The following is a 19836-nucleotide window of genomic DNA, read 5'->3' as shown; positions in this document are numbered from 1 at the left end:
TTCATCAAATGGTCCCAGAGTTATTAGCAATGCAAAAATGCATTTCCTATGGAAATGCTGACCTAACTATAACTACCTTGTAGCAACTGAAATTGTATAATATATATATATGATATTTTGTCTATTATGTTAGTGTGCCACAAACATTTTGTACTCGATTTGCATGTACAATTGCTCAAAATGTTCACCGTCCCTGTCCTGACCCTGACCCAAGCCCATGTGACTCTCTGCTGCAACCTCCTCACTCTCCTGTGCAGGGGCATCTTTTTCCCCTGCAGGCAATTGTAATATCTGCAATTATTCCAGAGCATCTCACCTGGCTCTAGGCAGTATAATGTGTGCAGTGTGCCATCTCACTGTGGATGTTAATTGTGCGGAATGAAAGGACATTGGTAGCTGTGTCTGGTCTTTCCAACAATCTCCCAGGCACTTTAATATTGGGAAGCATGTGCTACTGCTTATGTTTTCCTGTGATGCTCTCATCACTGAAAGCACCATAAAGAGCTGTAATAGTCTCCATAAGGGAGTCTATTCTGGTCAATATGCTACTAAAGCTATTACTAAAACTGCTAAAATTAGTGCACAGATCATCCACCTTACTCTCCAGTGCCTTGAAGATTAACAGTTTGTTTTCTGTGCACTACCAACACAAATCCCCCTGTTGTAGTAACCCCATTCTGCCTCCTGATAGACATGCCCTCCTTGTAAGTATAACTCTGGACACATTGAAGGTCCTTGCATGACTAGCCTTAACCTTGTAACAGTCTGTGTTTGAGGTTGTCTCCCTTTACAACGTTGTTGGTGTGCAGTATGTCTGTGGTCCTTTGGGGTGCTGTGCTACCAATCTGAGAGGCTGTGACACAGGGCTAGTGGTTTTTGTTTCGACAAGCTGAGGAGCAGTTTGTCATTCCTGCAACTCTTGTGCCCCATCTTCATCAGTCTGTAGTAGCCTGTCATCCATTGAAGAGGGAACATGTTTCATTTAGATAGAAAGTGGGGTGTGGTGGAAGTTCGATGAGACATGAATGATACTGGTGTGCACTACCCTCCTTGGATGCCTGGCTGTAGTTCACGTTATGTCTGAAAAATAGTTCATAACTTCATAAATATTGTTGTTGTAATTATTGTTGTCGTGTTTACAGAACTCCTACAGCTCCTTCAATGAATTTCAGTGGGTTCACAAATTGCTGCTATGGAGTGTTGTACACATGAATATGTCCGATGGCAGTTTTTAAACGCAGGCTAAATCCCGAGATATGTATGGAGAAAAAAATAGATAACTCTATGATAGGGTTTAGGTTAGGCCTGGTTGAAATTGTAATTATGCCAGAAGAATAAGATTAATTTCAGTAATTTTTAATTACTCCTGTAATTCAAAATAAACATAAATTATACAACACCCTTTTCCCATAATTCTGGCTAAACTGGCACATAAATCCTACACAGGAGCACAGAAACAACAAATGTAGGGGCATATTATCAAGGGCGGCGTTAAAAATTATCGCCGGTTTAGCTGCAGAAAACTGCCGCTAAAGCGGCGATAATGGGCTTGATAATATGCCCAGGAGAATTCGAGGAGAATTTGAATAGAAGTCCATGTTCTGGTGTGAACATGGGCTTCTATTGGAATTCTCTGCGGCATATTATCAAGCCCATTATCGCCGCTTTAGCGGCAGTTTTCTGCCGCTGAAGCAGCGATAATTTTAACGCAGTTTCTTGATGATATGCCCCTACGTGCTTAATTCTGGGTTACCCTCGATGTTTAATTCCATGTTGTCCCACGTAATTTTGCATTATTACACAACTACATTTTACGCAAGTTGCTGCCACCCCTACCTGGTTGTGCTGCAGATGTATCAATGTCACTCACAGTGAAAGCCTCTGGCACAAGAGTTGACTCAATTGCCTCCTCCAGTGGTGTGGCTGGTGTCTGTGTAGATGGACCACCTCCAGCGCCAGATGCCTCCTGTCTCTCGTGGTGACCTTACACTTTGTCCTGAAGCCCATTTCAAACATCTTTTGCAGATTTCATTGTGCTCTGGGGAGCAGATCCAATTAGATTTATTTGCACTTGCAAGCTTTGCCGTATATGATGCTTCATGCCCACAGGGACGGACAGGGATGACTTCTCAAGCAATGTGTCTTTTTGGCCACACATCTCATTTCCTTAAAGTTTCTTTTTCACTTCCGGGCACCTTCCACTCTCTCTAGGTCCTTGTGTCTTTATCTGTTGTTCTCTACAGTTGTGTGTGCCTGATGTAGCGCTTAAAAGTTTGAAAATTGTAGGGGTGCATTATACTCATTGATAGTCGGCACCCGCATATAATCAAATGTGTACTCAGGTATCTTGTGTGCAATATATTATGAATTGTGTAACCTATATTGTTTTTAATAGAAGTGCTAGCTATGTACAAGCCCATTGTAAACGTATTGGAGAAATGTATAGAGTTTAGTTTATGTGAAATGTAATGTGGTGTTAGAAATGTGCACCCTAGACTTCGTGTCTGTAGTTTGTTTAGTTTGACCACACATGAAAGAAAGACGTAAATGTCAATACTGTGATTGAAACCTGCTTGTGTAACCGAAGTAGTGGCCAGAATTCGCATATATCGTTGAGGCGAAAGGCCTGGTATTTTCTTATGTTAGCCAAGGGCAATAGGCCAAAAAGGATTTATTCCAGTAGAGGTTTTAGGCTGTAGTAAATTGCAACTTAAAAGATGTGAAGAATGTCTGCTTTGCATGATCTCACCCCAGGTGCAAGGACAGTTGCTCGTTAGTAGAGAAGCTCTTTGTTCACAATTTGACTTATGTAGTAAAAGCCAGACATGGGAGTGTATTGGAATGTGCCAATCGTAACTCCTAGTGCGGATGGCGTCTGGGACTCAAGGCCAAGCGATGGACGATGGAACTGGACAGCGCTCTGTGGAAATTTACTGAAAGACGACCCCGGAGAAGAGGAGGCGCAAAGGGCGTGTTCTGGGATTTGGGGTTCTGTATTAGGGACAGCGCCCCGAGGGTGGAAGCAGATCAGAGCAGCCCTGAGCAGAGGAAGGCTAGGCGAAGAGATAGAGGGGGCAACTTAGACCAGCTCTCTAAGTGAAGTCTTCTTATGAAGTTTCACTCTGACACCTTTTATTCGATGAGGGTCTCAAGGGATTGCTAAGTAGGGATGTCATCTAGTGCAGAGTAGGGACAGAGATGGTATGGTTCAGTGTCCCTAGTATCGACATTTGCTTGGTGGTGTTCTACCTCATGCTTTTAGAGATTGTACTTTTAGTTATTTTTAGCCGTATGCGGATTCTTCGTAGAGTAGCTTTTGTGTTAGTGCCTATGTACTTGTTGTGCCTCGTACTGAGGACTTTGTATCTGCAAATCGTGATGATGATAAAAACCAGAGAGCCAAGAGATTAAGTCTCGAGTCCTTGATTATGGCAAATTGCGGACAGTAATTGATAATTGTGTGTTTTTCCCTCCACGCTATTGGGCAAGTAAAAAGGTCCATCTGACCAGAGTGGGTTCCAGTAGATAATTGCGAGATACCCAAATGGGCCGGAGCAGTTGGTAGCGAACGAGGATGGTTTCTTACTGATAGCGAGGGAAGATTAGATAAGGATAAGTGACCCTTGAGGCCCAAGAGACGATAAGTGATGCGGAATCATCAGATGGCGAGCAGCAGACGGCAGCAGATGAGCATCGACGGCGAGTAGCAGCACGGCCGAAAGCAGCAGTTCCAGGAGTGAGTATGAAAATGAGATGTTGTAGATTGCGGTGTTGATTTGTTGTGTGATGTCTTGCGGAGTTGTTGTGTATGTTGTGTGATTGTGAGATCAGGCTGTGAGCGCGCGCAGCCCGGGAATTGTGGTGTAGAAGACACCTGAGATAGATTTTGTTGACCACCCAAAGGAGATCGTGAGGTACCATCGATCACCTGGACCGAGATAGGGGGAGCGAATGCGTGTGTGTATGGCAACTTAACGCTGGTCGTGGGTTGTGGTGTGCAGATCGGAGTGTTAGTAACCTATCAGAGGCGAGTCGTCTGGCCGGACGGGGCAGACGGGCGCCAATCGAGGTCAACAAGGTCGAGAGACTGTGGACGAACAGTCAGAGGCTGTGGACGGACAGCCAGAGAAGTAACTTAATCGGTTATTTCGGTGTGTGAATGGGACGTGAGTAAGCGTGAAACGAGTTTTGGAGAAGGGAACTGCTGCGAACGAAGGAAGGTGACGTCAGAGGGTGTCGCGCTGTGATAGGCCGGTTGGTGTGAGTCGCGCTGTTATTGGAGGATTCGAGAACAAGAAGTAAATAGAGCGCGAGATCGAATTCGCTCATTATGAAGTGCCTTAGGGCTTTGCGAGAGTTGTGTAGAGGCGATAAGCATGTGGTGGTTCGTGGGGGAGAAGAAGCCCCTCCCGAGGATACCCCGGCACATTACATGGCACAGAATGTGGGGTTACATACTATAGTTTGGATTGAGAATTGGCACAAGGTTACACAAGGTGAAGGGGAATTAGCTTTCCCGAGGTACGGCTCATTTAGATTAGCAGTGCTGTACCAACTGAAGACGGTGATGGGGTCCTTAAAACCCTTGCCAAGACCAGCACAGTTTGAAGCATTACATGCGTGGATTAGAGCAGCGCATGATAAGGAAAAGGGAAGAAGTCAGGAGAGAATGAGGAAGTCGATTAGGGCATTTCAGGATGCCAAGTGGGACGCAGCGGAGAAAAGATGGAGAGTGCAGACAATTGAGGAAGCGAAACTGTATCCCGCGCTAATGGAGGAGACTGGGATAAGGCATGGGAAAGCACAGAAAGAAGAGGATAGTGATTCTGATGATGGGGTATTGCAAAGATTGCTAGACGAGAGACCAACCCCTTATAATCCAGAAGAAGAGGATGATAGGTGGGGTGAGAGGGGAGACTCTAGGAGGGTAACAATCCAGCCTGAGACCCGAGTGGAAGGGTTGGTTTCGTTTGAAACAGCGAGTTCTCAGGGTCAGTCGGAGACCAGTGGAAGGATTGGAAGAGAGATGAGGTTACCGGATGCCTTAAGGGTACCGGTCACCATTGGACCGATTGTGTCGATATACAGTCCGGAATCAGAGGAAAGAGAGAGGTCAGAACGAGTGGCAGAAAGAACGAGGAGAGAAAGCGGGGAAAGTGAGTTGGAAGGGGCAACGGCCCGACCTCCAAGCCCTGTACAATGGAGTACACCATTAGCAGCGGTGTCAGACACATCTAGGGGCGAAGAGGACGAGAGACCGGTGAGGCCGAGGACTCTGATGGAGTCAAGATCAGATTCAGGGTCATGGGTACCGCCAAAGAAGCAAATGAGCTGGAATATGGGCCGAGCGGGGACAACCCCAGTTGCCTTTACGAGCCATTCTGCTCCTATAGAACTACCAGAAGAAAGGAGAGAGCAGGAGCCGGAATGCGAGTATGATGAGGGACGTGGAGCAAGTTGTCAGGTGTTGAAAGGAGCCTTGAAGGCAGGAATGATAGATGTAGTAAGACTTAAAGCAGAGGCGGATGAAATAATATATGGGAATCTACCTCTTGAGAGAGTAGTGGCATATACTCCGGATGAATTGCTTTTTGTAGCAAAAGATGTGACTCGAAAAGCACGAGTGGCACATGAGAAACTGGCGGGTTTGGCTAGAGAATATGGGGTGGATCTATCCAAGACTAGAGCATTGCAAGGGAACCATAGGATGCATTGTACCGAGCGGGAATTGGAAGAGAAAAGAGTTGTTGGTCTAAGGTCACATACTAGGGAACTGATTATAGCTATGAGAATATGGCTGATGCTTGACAAATGGCAAGAGAAATGGGCTAGGAAAAAGAACTCTAGGGGAGCGAAAGGAGGGAGCTCTGAAGGAGATTTGCAAGAGGTAAAGATCCTTCCCTTGAGAGAGGTGGCGAATGGAGGATATGTGCATGTACCATGGAGCAGGGGGGATTTGGCATCATTTACGAATGATTTTCCCAGGCTCAGGGAGAAGCCTGCAGAGTGGTACAAGCAAGTTGAGCGTTTCGTTAAGATTTCGAAGGTGTTGTGGATAGACCTGAACACCTTATTCGATATCGTGGTTCCGGGAGATCTGTGGAACGCATGTAAAATTGCTGTTGATTGGCCGGACTATGAGCCTGATAGGAACATAGTTACAAATGGTCCGTCGCCCGTGGTAATGAGGCTGTACGATAAGGTAATTACCTGGTTGAAATCGAAGGTTTCACCCCAAGACATCGATTGGGTGAAGATAGACAGGACAGTGCAGGAGCCAAAGGAGACAGTACATGAATTTTATGAGAGACTTTTGAAGGCTTTTAAGCAGTACAGTGGTTTAGATGAGCTGGAAACGAAGGACATGGGACAGTTTGTGTCTAAGTTCGTGCTGGGTTTGAAGCCCGAGGTCAGTCTTATGATACAGCAGCATTTGATCTGTTGGCAGAATAAGCCCGTAGATGAGATCTTGCGGTATGCTAGGTACTGCACGGATGAGATCGAGTCCAAGCATAAGAAGATGAAGGATAACTTATTGCTCATTCAGATGCAAGCTGCTCAGGGACCGCCGAATGGGGGTCAGGTGGGGCGGAGACAGGGAAATTATCAGACAGGGAATCAGAACGCGCAGGGTCAGGGAAGGCCGAGGCCCGTTGACCCTAGGACAGGTATAGATGTAGCGATCTTGAAGAAGACGACAGCTTGTCACCAGTGTCACCAGGTGGGAGACTGGAGGCGCGAGTGTCCCTTGAACCCCTATAATCAGCCGCAGATGGAGGGAGGAATGGGTCAGGTCCCTGGGGCGGAACAGGTACAGACGGTGACTGTACCAAGAATGATGCAAGGGGGGACCGGCGTCTCGCAGGTGCAGGTTCCCCAGCCACCCAGGATGCAGAACATACAGCAGGGAGCTCGGACTTATTTGCAGATGCCCATGTTCGAAGTAGGAGAGGAAAGGGATGCAGATTTGCTGGCGCAGCTAAGTCTAGGTCAGGATGACGATTGCCTCCTTAGGGCTATTCTAGAGGTAGATCAGAGAGGACCCTTTGTGGAAGCAGAACTCGATGGACGCCCGACTACCTTTTTGGTAGATACGGGGGCTACCAGGTCAACTATAAGGTCAGCGGTAATTCCGGGGGTAGCCCTTTCGGGGGAATGCATACAAGTGGTTGGAGTTGCGAACAAGAGGCTAGTGAGCCCCTTAACGGAACCGATTCCAGTCAGGATAGGAAACTTTAGGGATCGACACCAGTTCGTGGTGTGCGACTCTAGTCCTGTTTGTTTGTTGGGAAGAGACTTATTGTGTAAACTAAATTGCACAATTTACTGTACCCCGAAGGGAGTTGAGGTACAGACAAGAGATGATGACGCGACCTTTAAGGTTGCAAATCAGCGGGTGTGCGTGGAAATGTACCCGGCTTTGACAGTGGAGGAGCTTCCACGGGATTTGAGGGAGTCTGTATCGACCGAGGTGTGGGATTTAAGCGGAGAGGAGATCGGCTTAGTCAGGGGAGTGGAACCAGTGAAGATACAGGTTAAGCCAAACGTGGAATTCCCGAGAACACCCCAGTATAAACTGTCGCCTGAAACAATTGCAGGGATCAAACCTGTGATTGAGTCTATGATTAGGCAGGGAATACTGGTGGAGATCATGGGTAGTCCATGTAACTCACCCATTATGGGATTGCAGAAACCAAGTGGGAAGTTCAGGATAGTGCAAGACCTGCGGAAAATAAACGACATAGTTGTTCCATGTTGTCCAGTGGTACCGAATCCATCTGTGATACTGTTCCAGATCCCATGCGAAGCTGGATGGTTCACAGTGATTGACTTGTGTCAGGCATTTTTTTCGATTCCCCTACATGAAGAGAGTAGATTTCTTTTTGCATTTAGGCTAGAGAATCGTATATTAACGTGGTGTCGTATCCCACAGGGGTATACGGAGAGCCCGTCAATTTTTAATCAACTCTTAAAGAAGAATCTTGAAGGTCTTGTGTTGCCGAAAAACTCTGTTTTGGTGCAATACATTGACGACCTGCTTGTTGCGTCAGAGACAGAAGACGCTTGCAGGGTTGATACCATTGCGTTGTTGAACTTCCTGGGAGAGAACGGTCACAAGGTGTCTCCAAACAAGCTGCAATACTGTTTACCTGAGGTACAGTATTTGGGGCACAGAATTGAGAAGGGTAAAAGGAAAGTGTCTCCAGATCGCATTGATGCGATTCTGAGGATGCCAGTTCCCTCGACACAGAGGGAAGTTAGAATGTTTTTGGGAATGGTGGGCTATTGCCGCCAGTGGATCCCAAACTTTTCCTTTGAAGCGAAGCCTTTACAGCGGCTGACGCGAAAGGATGTAAGTGATCCGGTACCATGGGACGACGACTGTTTGAAATCATTTCTGAGGCTGAGAGAAGCCTTATGTAGCGCTCCTGCGTTGGGAATGCCGGATTATAACAAGGCATTTGCATTGTTCTGCTGCGAAAGAGAAGGTTGCGCATTAGCAGTGTTAACCCAGAATCATGGAGGTGTCCGTAGACCAGTTGCTTATTTCTCAGCTACTTTAGATCCAGTAGCTTCTGCGTTGCCCGGATGTCTCAGATCCGTTGCGGCAACAGGTGTCAGCATCGAGAGATGCGAGAGCATTGTGATGGGGCATCCTCTTACTGTACATGTGCCACACTCTGTTGAATTGTTGATGACTAGGACTAAAACACAGCACCTCACGAATAATAGGCTGACTCGTTATGAGCAAGTTATCCTTGCAGCCGATAATGTGACATTGAAGAGGTGTGCTGTTTTAAATCCTGCTACATTGTTACCTATTCCATTTATAGATGATAATGAAGATTGTGAGGACCATGATTGTCTCGATGTGACTGAACTATGCACCAAACCGAGACCCGACATTGTCGATGAACCGCTCCCAGTGTCAGATGAGATTTTCTTTGTAGATGGTTCATGTTTAAGAGACAGTGTCGGTCGATTGAGAGCAGCGTTTGCTGTATGCACCATCACGGGTGTGGTTGAAGCCGCTTGTTTAGAAGGAGTACACTCCGCGCAGGTGGCTGAGCTCATTGCTCTGACTCGTGCCTGTTTGGCAGCCGACAAGATCCGTGTAACTATTTACACGGACAGCCAGTATGGGTTTGGTGTGGTTCATGACTTCGGACAGCTATGGTCCCAGAGAGGGTTCATGACGTCTTCAGGATCTCCCATAAGAAATGGTGATCATGTGCGGAAATTGTTGAAAGCATTGCAAGGTCCTGATGAAATTGCTGTTGTTAAATGTGCTGCACACACAAAGGGGAACGATTTCGTTTCGTTGGGGAATAACTACGCTGATGAAGTAGCTCGGTTTTGTGCAGAACAGGGATGCAACTTCACTGAGACCCACGTCAAGGAAACTGGGGAGGAGGTGGTGTACGGTCAGATGTTAGCAATGGCAGACTCATGGGAGGAACTGAAACAGCTTCAGGAAGGGGTCTCGGATCAGGAACGTGACAGTTGGATACGAGCTGGATGTGAGAAGGGAGATGTGGATATATGGGTTTCGAATGATGGACGAGCAGTGTTGCCGGAAAGTTTGTTGAATCCCATGGCGAGGTTGATACATGGTGCTGTACATCTGGGTAGGGATGCCATGATGAGAGTGTTTCGTCAGACTTGGTACAACCCGAAGTTTCGTGCAGTGGCTGAAACCGTGTGCCAGAGGTGTGTCACTTGTCAACAGATGAATGTAGGGAAAAGAACTGCTGTGACATTGAGCCACATAGGGAGGTCAGGAGGACCTTTCAATAGGATGCAGCTGGATTTTGTCGAAATGCCGAAGTGTAATGGGTTGAGGTACATATTAGTGATAGTATGTGTCTTTTCCAGGTGGGTGGAGGCATACCCTACACGCAGATGCGACACACTCACAGTAGCGAAACTGTTATTGAGAGAACTCATTCCAAGGTACGGGTTCCCGACGTCCTTTGAATCGGACAGAGGAACTCATTTCCACAGCGAAGTTATGAAGTTGCTTTGTGCTGCTTTGAATATAGACCAGAAGTTACACTGTAGCTATAGACCAGAAGCTTCAGGGATAGTGGAGCAGGTGAATGGAACTCTGAAGGCTCGGATGGCGAAAGTGTGTTCGTCTACGTCTCTGAAATGGCCTGATGCATTACCTTTGGTCCTTATGAGCCTCCGAAGTGTGCCTGATAGAAGGACTGGGTTGTCTCCCCATGAAATCCTCATGGGAAGAGCGATGCGTTTGCCTGCAATACCTGCTACTGCTCTGATAAATATCACTGATGATATGATCCTGGACTATTGTAAAGGCCTTGCTGACGTGGTCCGTTCTGTGTCTCAGCAGGTGCAGACAGCAACGGTTCCAGCTGCGAGTGACCGGTGCCACGACTTGGACCCAGGCGATTGGGTCCTAGTCCGAAAGCACGTGAGGAAGAGTTGTTTGGATGCTAGGTGGCGCGGCCCTTTCCAAGTGATCCTTGTCACGAACACCGCTGTCAAGTGTGGGGGTTTACCGAACTGGGTGCATGCTTCCCATACCCGTAGAGTTCCAGCACCCTTGGAAGATACAGCCCCTCTCGAGAACAAAGATCCCAGTGAGCCGACAGAGCCTCCTGAGAGGGCCAGTCAAGCTGTAAGGGTTGCTGAAGCGGCTGAGGGTGCACTGAATCGAGTTGAGGAAGAGCGTGAAAGAAGTACTGACCCAGAAACCGGCGAAAGAGCAAGAGGTGCAGTGGGTAGTACAGAATCGAGTTCGGGCGAAGAAGAGGAAGTCAGTGCACAGGGTATCGGGGAGAAGACCGGAGGTGTTACCGAAGCAGAAAGGGTTTGGCCCGCAAGACAGAACCGGGTAAACCTGAGGTTGGCTCCGGACACAGACCTTGCACCAGTTTCGGAAGAACCAGAAGAAGAATCAGGGGATGAGGAGAATCCTCAAGGTGTGAGAAGATCAAAGAGAACAAGAGTGCCAAGTCGGAAGTACGCTTCACCAGAGTGGGCATACCAAGTGACTGATGCCAGGGTTACCGAGCACGGGAAGATTGAGGTCGATGACATTGGTCAACAGTGTCCCGCTCCAGAGGGTGGAAGTGTTGCTGAAGGTTCCGGGATTGGAGATCGAAGGAATTTTGACGATTCATATTCCGAGTCCGCCATTCCTAAGTGTCATTCGAGGTATGATCTTGGACAATTTGGAGTTCCCGACGTTCACGACTGTGCCAGATCCACAAGAACTGATTATTCTTAAGCTCGAAATATTGCAGGGAGTCTTGGAGCTGTTGGGACCAGCGCTTATGTTAGATTGATTTGAGAAGGTTGCAAGCAGAGAAGAAGATAACCTAGATCCGAGCGGAAGAAGAACAAATTTAGGGATTTTTCCGTTATAGAACGAAGAAAAGTTAGGGAGGTTTGCCTAAGTTCCGAAAGAGACACTGATGAGAAAGAGACTTACCCTTTCAGAGACTGTATTGGACACTGAGTCTATTCCGAAGATGGCAGATCCTGCAAACCCACATCGTAGGGCTAAATTGATAATAGGCACATTGGTAGGAGTTGTGATAGTCACCATATTTGCGGTAGTGATAAGTTCATACATGGTGGCTCACAGGCAAGAGGGGAAGGTTCAGGGTAGGCCTGGGCAAAAATTTCGTTCCGTTCGCGGAAATTGCGATAATTTGACATTTTTGCGTTCCGCGGAGAGCGCGAAAATGTCAAAAATTCCGGTTTCCGCAGCTTGGCGATAATTTGTTTCTTGCTCGCGCTGTAAAATGATACATTCTCGCGCGCGCGCGATCGCCTTACCTGAATCCCTGCGTTCGCCGACAAGTTTTCTTGATCCGGTCGCGTTCTCCATGAGATGTTGTATTGTTTTTAGCCATTTGCGCTGTCTCGCGACAGTTCGCGCCCGCAGTGACGTCATGCGTCGCGCGATCACGTCTTTCTTCTCGCGATCATGCACCGCGAGAACAACTCAAAACAAGATGGCCGTGCCCGCAAGCAGCCACATGGGTAAGTTGGCGACCCGCAACCATGCAGAAAATCGCGCGAACATGCCGGAAAAAAACTTCCGCATCTTCGCGATATTTCTGCTTGTTTGCGATAATTTTAAACATTCTCGCGATAATTTGCGAAGGTTAATTCCGCAAATTCCGCCCACCCCTAGTTCAGGGAGCACCCACACCTATTACCCCAGGGCAGAGTGGTGTCAGTATCAGGGAACAGGAAACATCGAAGGTGAGGGATGATCGCAGACTCCACATGGATTTATCGAAGGGTGACTTTAAGCTTAATGCGTATGCAAGGTTGCTGTATGAGTATGTTGATGCGATGGATGTGAAGGATTGCTATGTGTGCATGCAGTTGCCTGCTTCAGTGGATGAGGGTATCAAGTATCATCATCTCCCATTGACTTATGGGATTTCTTGTAGTCTATTACTCAGTTTATTTTATGACAGGAGACAGTTCGAGTATTTCTTTTCAAATTTTGACACGGTACTTCCCGAAGTTCCAGCAATCAAGCATTTGAACAAATATGATTCTAGCAAGAAAGAGGACAGACTCCTGAAGTATTTTAGACCGACTATGAAGTTGGATACGGCGCATGCTCACAGGAATAACCTGACATGTGCGTTATCTGAGATAGAGAAGAAATTCATAGACCAGGTAGAGGACAGATACAGACGGTTGACCCAGACACGACACACCGGAGATAGCCCAGTAGATTGGACAGACGAGGAGAGAGCTCACAGATCCAAGGGAAGTTATGGACCAATAGCGTTGGATGAGGTACAGAGAGGGAATTTGTGTATTGGACGGCCTCAATCCGATACGGATAAGGTCGCAGTAGGACATAGCACTTGTTCTCAGACCTTCACAGTGGAAGCTTCTGCTAAGAATTTTATGGTAGGTCCAGTAGAAGTAATTCCGACAGTATATTATGTATGTGGGAAGAATGCTTATGTCAGGCTACCTGCGAATTGGTATGGCATATGCTATTTGGCCATTATATTCCCGAAGATCTATCACACCGAGGACTTGGAGTTGTTAGAGACGAAGCGACAGTCTAGGAAACGTAGGGCTACGAACGCTGGTGCAGTGATTGGGGACATATACGGAGCAATGATACCTAGTATGGGTGTGGTGTTGAATGATGTGAAGATCAGGAGGTTGGGGACTGTGGTTGATGAGTTGTCTATGAACACGGCGAGATCTTTGTTGTTGGTGGCTGGAGAGATGTTGTCGATACGGAATATGGTTATGCAGAATCGCCTTGCTTTAGACGTATTATTAGCCAAAGAGGGCGGAGTCTGCAAATTATTGAAGGTTCAGGAATGCTGCACATATATTCCAGACAACACGAAGGAGATAGGGAAGTACATAGATAACATCACGACTATTCACAAGGAGATTATGGATTTGACGGAGGAGAATGTGTGGGAGAAGATTGGATTAGGCTTTGGAAGAGTGGGAACCTGGTTTGCGAACTTGGGAAGAGGATTTCTGGGATCAGTGTTGAAGCCAATTATCATTGCTGTGGTTTGTGTGATTTGTTTGTGGGGATGCGTAAAGGCATGGAAGTGGTATCAAGGAGGCAAGGTTGAAAGGGCTCTTAAGGCAAACGAGAAAAGGATGGCGAAGCTCCAGGAGCAGCAATATGAGAGTCTTAAGAAACTAGAGGGAGTTCGACATGGCAAGGTTATGACTAGCGTGGTTTAAATCAGTTCTAAAGAAGAGAAATGTAATGGTGTGATGACGGATGTCATCAAAGGGGGGAACTGATGTAGCGCTTAAAAGTTTGAAAATTGTAGGGGTGCATTATACTCATTGATAGTCGGCACCCGCATATAATCAAATGTGTACTCAGGTATCTTGTGTGCAATGTATTATGAATTGTGTAACCTATATTGTTTTTAATAGAAGTGCTAGCTATGTACAAGCCCATTGTAAACGTATTGGAGAAATGTATAGAGTTTAGTTTATGTGAAATGTAATGTGGTGTTAGAAATGTGCACCCTAGACTTCGTGTCTGTAGTTTGTTTAGTTTGACCACACATGAAAGAAAGACGTAAATGTCAATACTGTGATTGAAACCTGCTTGTGTAACCGAAGTAGTGGCCAGAATTCGCATATATCGTTGAGGCGAAAGGCCTGGTATTTTCTTATGTTAGCCAAGGGCAATAGGCCAAAAAGGATTTATTCCAGTAGAGGTTTTAGGCTGTAGTAAATTACAACTTAAAAGATGTGAAGAATGTCTGCTTTGCATGATCTCACCCCAGGTGCAAGGACAGTTGCTCGTTAGTAGAGAAGCTCTTTGTTCACAATTTGACTTATGTAGTAAAAGCCAGACATGGGAGTGTATTGGAATGTGCCAATCGTAACTCCTAGTGCGGATGGCGTCTGGGACTCAAGGCCAAGCGATGGACGATGGAACTGGACAGCGCTCTGTGGAAATTTACTGAAAGACGACCCCGGAGAAGAGGAGGCGCAAAGGGCGTGTTCTGGGATTTGGGGTTCTGTATTAGGGACAGCGCCCCGAGGGTGGAAGCAGATCAGAGCAGCCCTGAGCAGAGGAAGGCTAGGCGAAGAGATAGAGGGGGCAACTTAGACCAGCTCTCTAAGTGAAGTCTTCTTATGAAGTTTCACTCTGACACCTTTTATTCGATGAGGGTCTCAAGGGATTGCTAAGTAGGGATGTCATCTAGTGCAGAGTAGGGACAGAGATGGTATGGTTCAGTGTCCCTAGTATCGACATTTGCTTGGTGGTGTTCTACCTCATGCTTTTAGAGATTGTACTTTTAGTTATTTTTAGCCGTATGCGGATTCTTCGTAGAGTAGCTTTTGTGTTAGTGCCTATGTACTTGTTGTGCCTCGTACTGAGGACTTTGTATCTGCAAATCTTCATGCTGATAATAAAAACCAGAGAGCCAAGAGATTAAGTCTCGAGTCCTTGATTATGGCAAATTGCGGACAGTAATTGATAATTGTGTGTTTTTCCCTCCACGCTATTGGGCAAGTAAAAAGGTCCATCTGACCAGAGTGGGTTCCAGTAGATAATTGCGAGATACCCAAATGGGCCGGAGCATGCCTCAGCTCCTCTCCTTAGCCTTCCTCTGAACTTTTCTGTGAAAGAGATGTTTCACTTCCTGAATGTGATATCACAAGGAGGCCCCACTGCGATTTTCGCTATTTTGTGACTGCATTTGACAAAACAGAAATGTTTAGCCAATCACAATTGGGAAAGCATACTTTTAAAATTGTGATCTATAAAGAATAGTTATTTCAGTTTGGTGTGGTACATATACAGGCATAGGCGTTTGTGAGGTTAGTTCAAGTACTCCACCAATACCTTTTTTTTGTTTCTCTCAGTGACGTCCCAAGTGCTGCAGGTGTGCTTAGACTTGGGTCACATAGTTCACTGCGCCTACCACTCAAGCAGTGCCTTATTGATTAGGCCCAAAATACCTCAACCCGGTCTAGGTTTGCATATGTTCCTTTTCAGAGGTACATGATCTGTCAGTTTGGGCAAGGATGATTTGCATAAGGTTGCTTCCTTTCGGTAGTGGCACAGTGAATTAAAGCAAGAACAAAAATATAGTCGAAACATCAGGTCATGCAAAAAAGCACTGAGAATCTGTAAAGACACTATAGTTGTAAAAATACTATTCTGTACATCTAACTATTTATGGAGGTTTGTTGAGGCATAAAAAGGCGCTGTTTGATCCTTTGACTTGATATTGCCAGGGATTTTTTATTATGGTTGTTTAATTTCTCTATCAAACATATTTTCTGCTGCCTGGTCTTGCCTGTTTTTATACTTAATGTGAACTGTACAGCCTATGTAATCTATAAATGCATGTTTTGGCTTTTGCATCTTTCACTCCAAATCCATTTACACTGTCATTTTATGAATTGCTCTATGTTCTAAGAGTTCATGGAGTAATCAGAAATAAATATTGGAAAAAATACAATTATTGCATCAAAAACCTTTAACCTTTTCCCTTAACTAAAATACCTCGATATATTGAAAGAGGATACTGAGTTGGAACTAGTCACAACAAACTCTGATGGACAAAGTCTTAACAGATCGGGTCTTGTTTTGACAGTAGTCATCCAGTCTGACCCGTCTGTTTCCAAGTGATCCCTTCAGGTTCCTATTCCATGGCTAATTGTGTTTACTCTCCTATGGCCGGCAAGAGGGTATATGTGAGCCTCACCCATGGTTCAAAAGGTTTCTCCAAACTCTTCACGTTTCATTGTTGGATCGAACATAGTACCCCATGCGTACACTTGTTGGGACCATCCATTTGTCTTGTTCCCTTCACACTGATCCAGCTGGGGTATGTTATGCCATTCATGCTTGTGTTGCCACCAACAACCTAATACCTTCTAGATATCAGTGCATATGAACAGTCTAAAACTGATCATAAGATTCATAAGGGTTTCTATAGCTGGGTTTGGTAGCCTAATGCGTCCACTGTAGGGGCCTGTGTTCGACCTCATGATCACAGGTTCAAATCCCGGCTGGTCCACTCACCCTGTAATCCTTCTGAGGTCGATAAAATAAGTACCATTGAGTTGGGTAACAATAAACATCTGTTATTCAGCACCAAGATACCCTTGGGTGAACGTGCACTTTACAAATACATGTTCTGTTATACATGCATTAATAACACAAGATGAAAAGCAGAATTTTCAAGGGTGGCACTCACACTTAGTGCCTATATGCTTCTGTGCCTGTGGCTTCTCAACACTTTTGCATACATTCTTTGGTGTTTGGACATGCTCTTTACTAACCTGCTACCTATAAGGATAAGTAATACACATGACTGTTTTGCTTGCAAAACTGAAAGCATCTGAAACAGGATAATAAATGATACCAACAACATGCATGTCGGGGAAGTCATGAAGCAGCAAAATTCTTCAAAAGAGAGCCTAAATGCCTGGTACAGTATTTAGCCACCGATAAGCCACTCAAGTGGAAACCTCTTCCCAATCCTACTTAAACATTTTGAATGCTCTAGCTAACAAGGTTATCCACATCATTTTTGTGCCCTGAAACAGCGAGTAGTATATATGTCAAGACTATACGTTCTTAAAAAGGAGGCCAGTTTGGACCAAAAGCTTCTGCTTAATGGCCATGGCATTTTGTAATGGGCCACACCATCAAGAAAGAGGCCCCAAATGTTGTCATAAATAGTAACTCCGGGCAGAGACCTCTCCTACGCCTGCGCAGTATGCGGAGATTTGCCTTCTCTGTGTTCCGCGCAGAATGCAAATCTCCGCACACTCCGCAACGGAGCGGAGTTGCCAGTGCCCAACACCTCCCCCCATTATAACAAGTAATTAAACATTACTAAAAATAAATTTAAAACTACTTACCTCGCAAGAAATGCGCATACATGGGCGCGCGCGCATGCACAGTTTTCACAAGGATTAGCGAGACGGCGAAGAAGAGGAGGAGGGCAGCCTGGGGACGCTGCAGTACTGGTAAGTGGTTTTAAATTTATTTTTTAGTAATGTTTAATTACTTCTTATAAGGGGGGGGGTGGAGGCAGGTGGTGTAGCGGAGTTTATTTGCAACTCCGTGGACCTCCGCGTAGCCCCACTACGCACACTACGCCCGAGGTTAATAAATAGCACAGTGTGCAGTCATGCAGCTATCTCACAACAACTAAATTGTATTCAGTGATGGGTGTTAGTTCATCGTTGATGTCCAGTGCCAGCTCCCCCCACACCAGATGCCCATGGATTTAGTTGTGGGCGAGACCGACGCTTACTACAAACTTTGCACTCAGTGAGAGGAGCTGAAAAGCAATTCTCCGATTCCCTTAATGACGGCAATTCGGTTTCCTTTAAGAAAGCCTTAACTATCCATGTTGCCTGCATTCACCAGCAAAAATATACTGTTTCATAAGGGCATCATTGTTTCTAACCGTATCTGTTCCAATGCCTGATAATGACCGCTTTTGCATGTGGTTTTTCTGCAGAACTGCAAGCTTGAAATCAATCATTGTCTACTTATCAAATGAACTATACTTAGCTTTTTGTGGCAGATGTTCAGTTAAACACAATGTCTAAACAACTGTTAAATGCACTTCATGAGTCACGCTAGATTTCTTCCAATTCCCCTCCAAATTGATGAAAGGGCGCTATTTCAATTATTTGACGTGAGGGTGCTATGCATATGTCCATGCTATACATACACTGTGCACACGATAGAATTATTCGAAAAAAAGTAAACAAAAAATCTGCAGTGTTTTAATTTTTTTGTTAATCGGCTATAGTTTTCACACCAGCGTCGATTTCCTACTTGCATTTTTTAAACACACTGTGTGCAGTAAGTGGGACCATATTTCTACATTCCTGACGAGTGATGGGAGTTCTATGTGTGTATGAAATATGCCACATCACCACTAAGAGAAGGCCTGGCCTCCCAGGCTGGGATGCTGCAGCTGCTTGGCGCATGCTTCCAGCTGCCCTCCCAGGCTATATTTACTCTTCGGCATGCCACGATGATTGGAAGAAGCCACTTCCATGAATTTAGATTTCTGAGCGATGTCAGTTTCTACAGGAGAATTTATGAAATATCTCCATCTATTCCAATAACACGCACATGTCAAGTTTTGAAAATGTGTAAGTATAAAGCCAAAAAGCAGAGAAAACAAAAATAGGGCTCATCAATTTAACTATCAAGAGTGCCTCGAATATTTTTTTTTAAATTATTTGGTAAATTACACATTGTTAGAGTAGTGTTGATCCTGTTAGCAAGTGTTAAGTTTCAACTGTATTGATATGTAAATTGCGCATCCAAACTAATATTTTCCACAAAATGGCGCTGGGGTGGACTGTTGCCCACTGTTAGCTATGAATGGCACGTAATTTGGCATTACAAATTAGCCTTCTGCTCCTATAATTTGGAAAAGTGTCTTTTTTTTAGGTATGAATTGTACTTTTTAAGACTATATCTGCAGACCCACAGGACATTCCCAACCGCGTGGGCTCTGTTTTTAGATGTCTGAGGAGGCAGGGGACAGGTGGATGTACTCTAGGGCCCTTATTTAAAGGGATTTGGCAAAGGACAGCGCAGAAAGTCATCTTGCTGCACTGCCCTACGCCAAAGTGAAAGGGCAGTATTGCACCATATTTGTATTCCTGTCCTTACTGCCTGCACTGGTGCCATTTTGTCAGCCTAGCTCCAATGCAGGCACCCTTGCATCCTAGTGCAAATGTGCCTGTGTTGTCGGCAGGATTGTTTCTGTGCAGGAAGGGGCACCTTTCTGCACAGAAACAATCCTGAGAGGCGTTTTCCTCTCTATGTGTGCTGCAGAGTGCAGGAATAGCAAGGATAAATAAATTTCTCCTTGTTGCGCCTCACCTCGTAAGGCGTAAGGATTTGGCGCTTCCCCAGGTTTACATGCTCTTGTAAATCTGGTGCAGCATCAAAATCCACGGGTGTTGCGTGGGAAAACCCTTTGCAATGCCCATGGAACACTGTCCGAGTGCAGAGTAAGGTAACACAGCGATTTACGCTGACTTGCCTTTCTTCATATCTATGAGACCATTCAAAAGCATGCATAGTGGCTTTGCGGGCCTCATAGACATGATTTTGTAATCTATGCCACAGGAACGTCACCTAACCCCCTGGACAACATTTGAGGTAATAAGGCTTTTAAAAGGAGCACTCAGTCTCTGACTTCCGGTGGTCTCAACAATTGCGGATGCTACGCCTCGTTTTGTTGTAGTACATCTATCTTTGTTGAGGACTCTTCAAGCAGGTAGTCTATGAACACTTATCAAAAGAAAGGTTCATTTTAAAATTGATGAACA

Source organism: Triturus cristatus, chromosome 4_1 (genome assembly GCF_964204655.1).
Source record: "Triturus cristatus chromosome 4_1, aTriCri1.1, whole genome shotgun sequence".
Lineage (NCBI taxonomy): Eukaryota > Metazoa > Chordata > Amphibia > Caudata > Salamandridae > Triturus > Triturus cristatus.
This window is presented reverse-complemented; position numbering follows the sequence as displayed.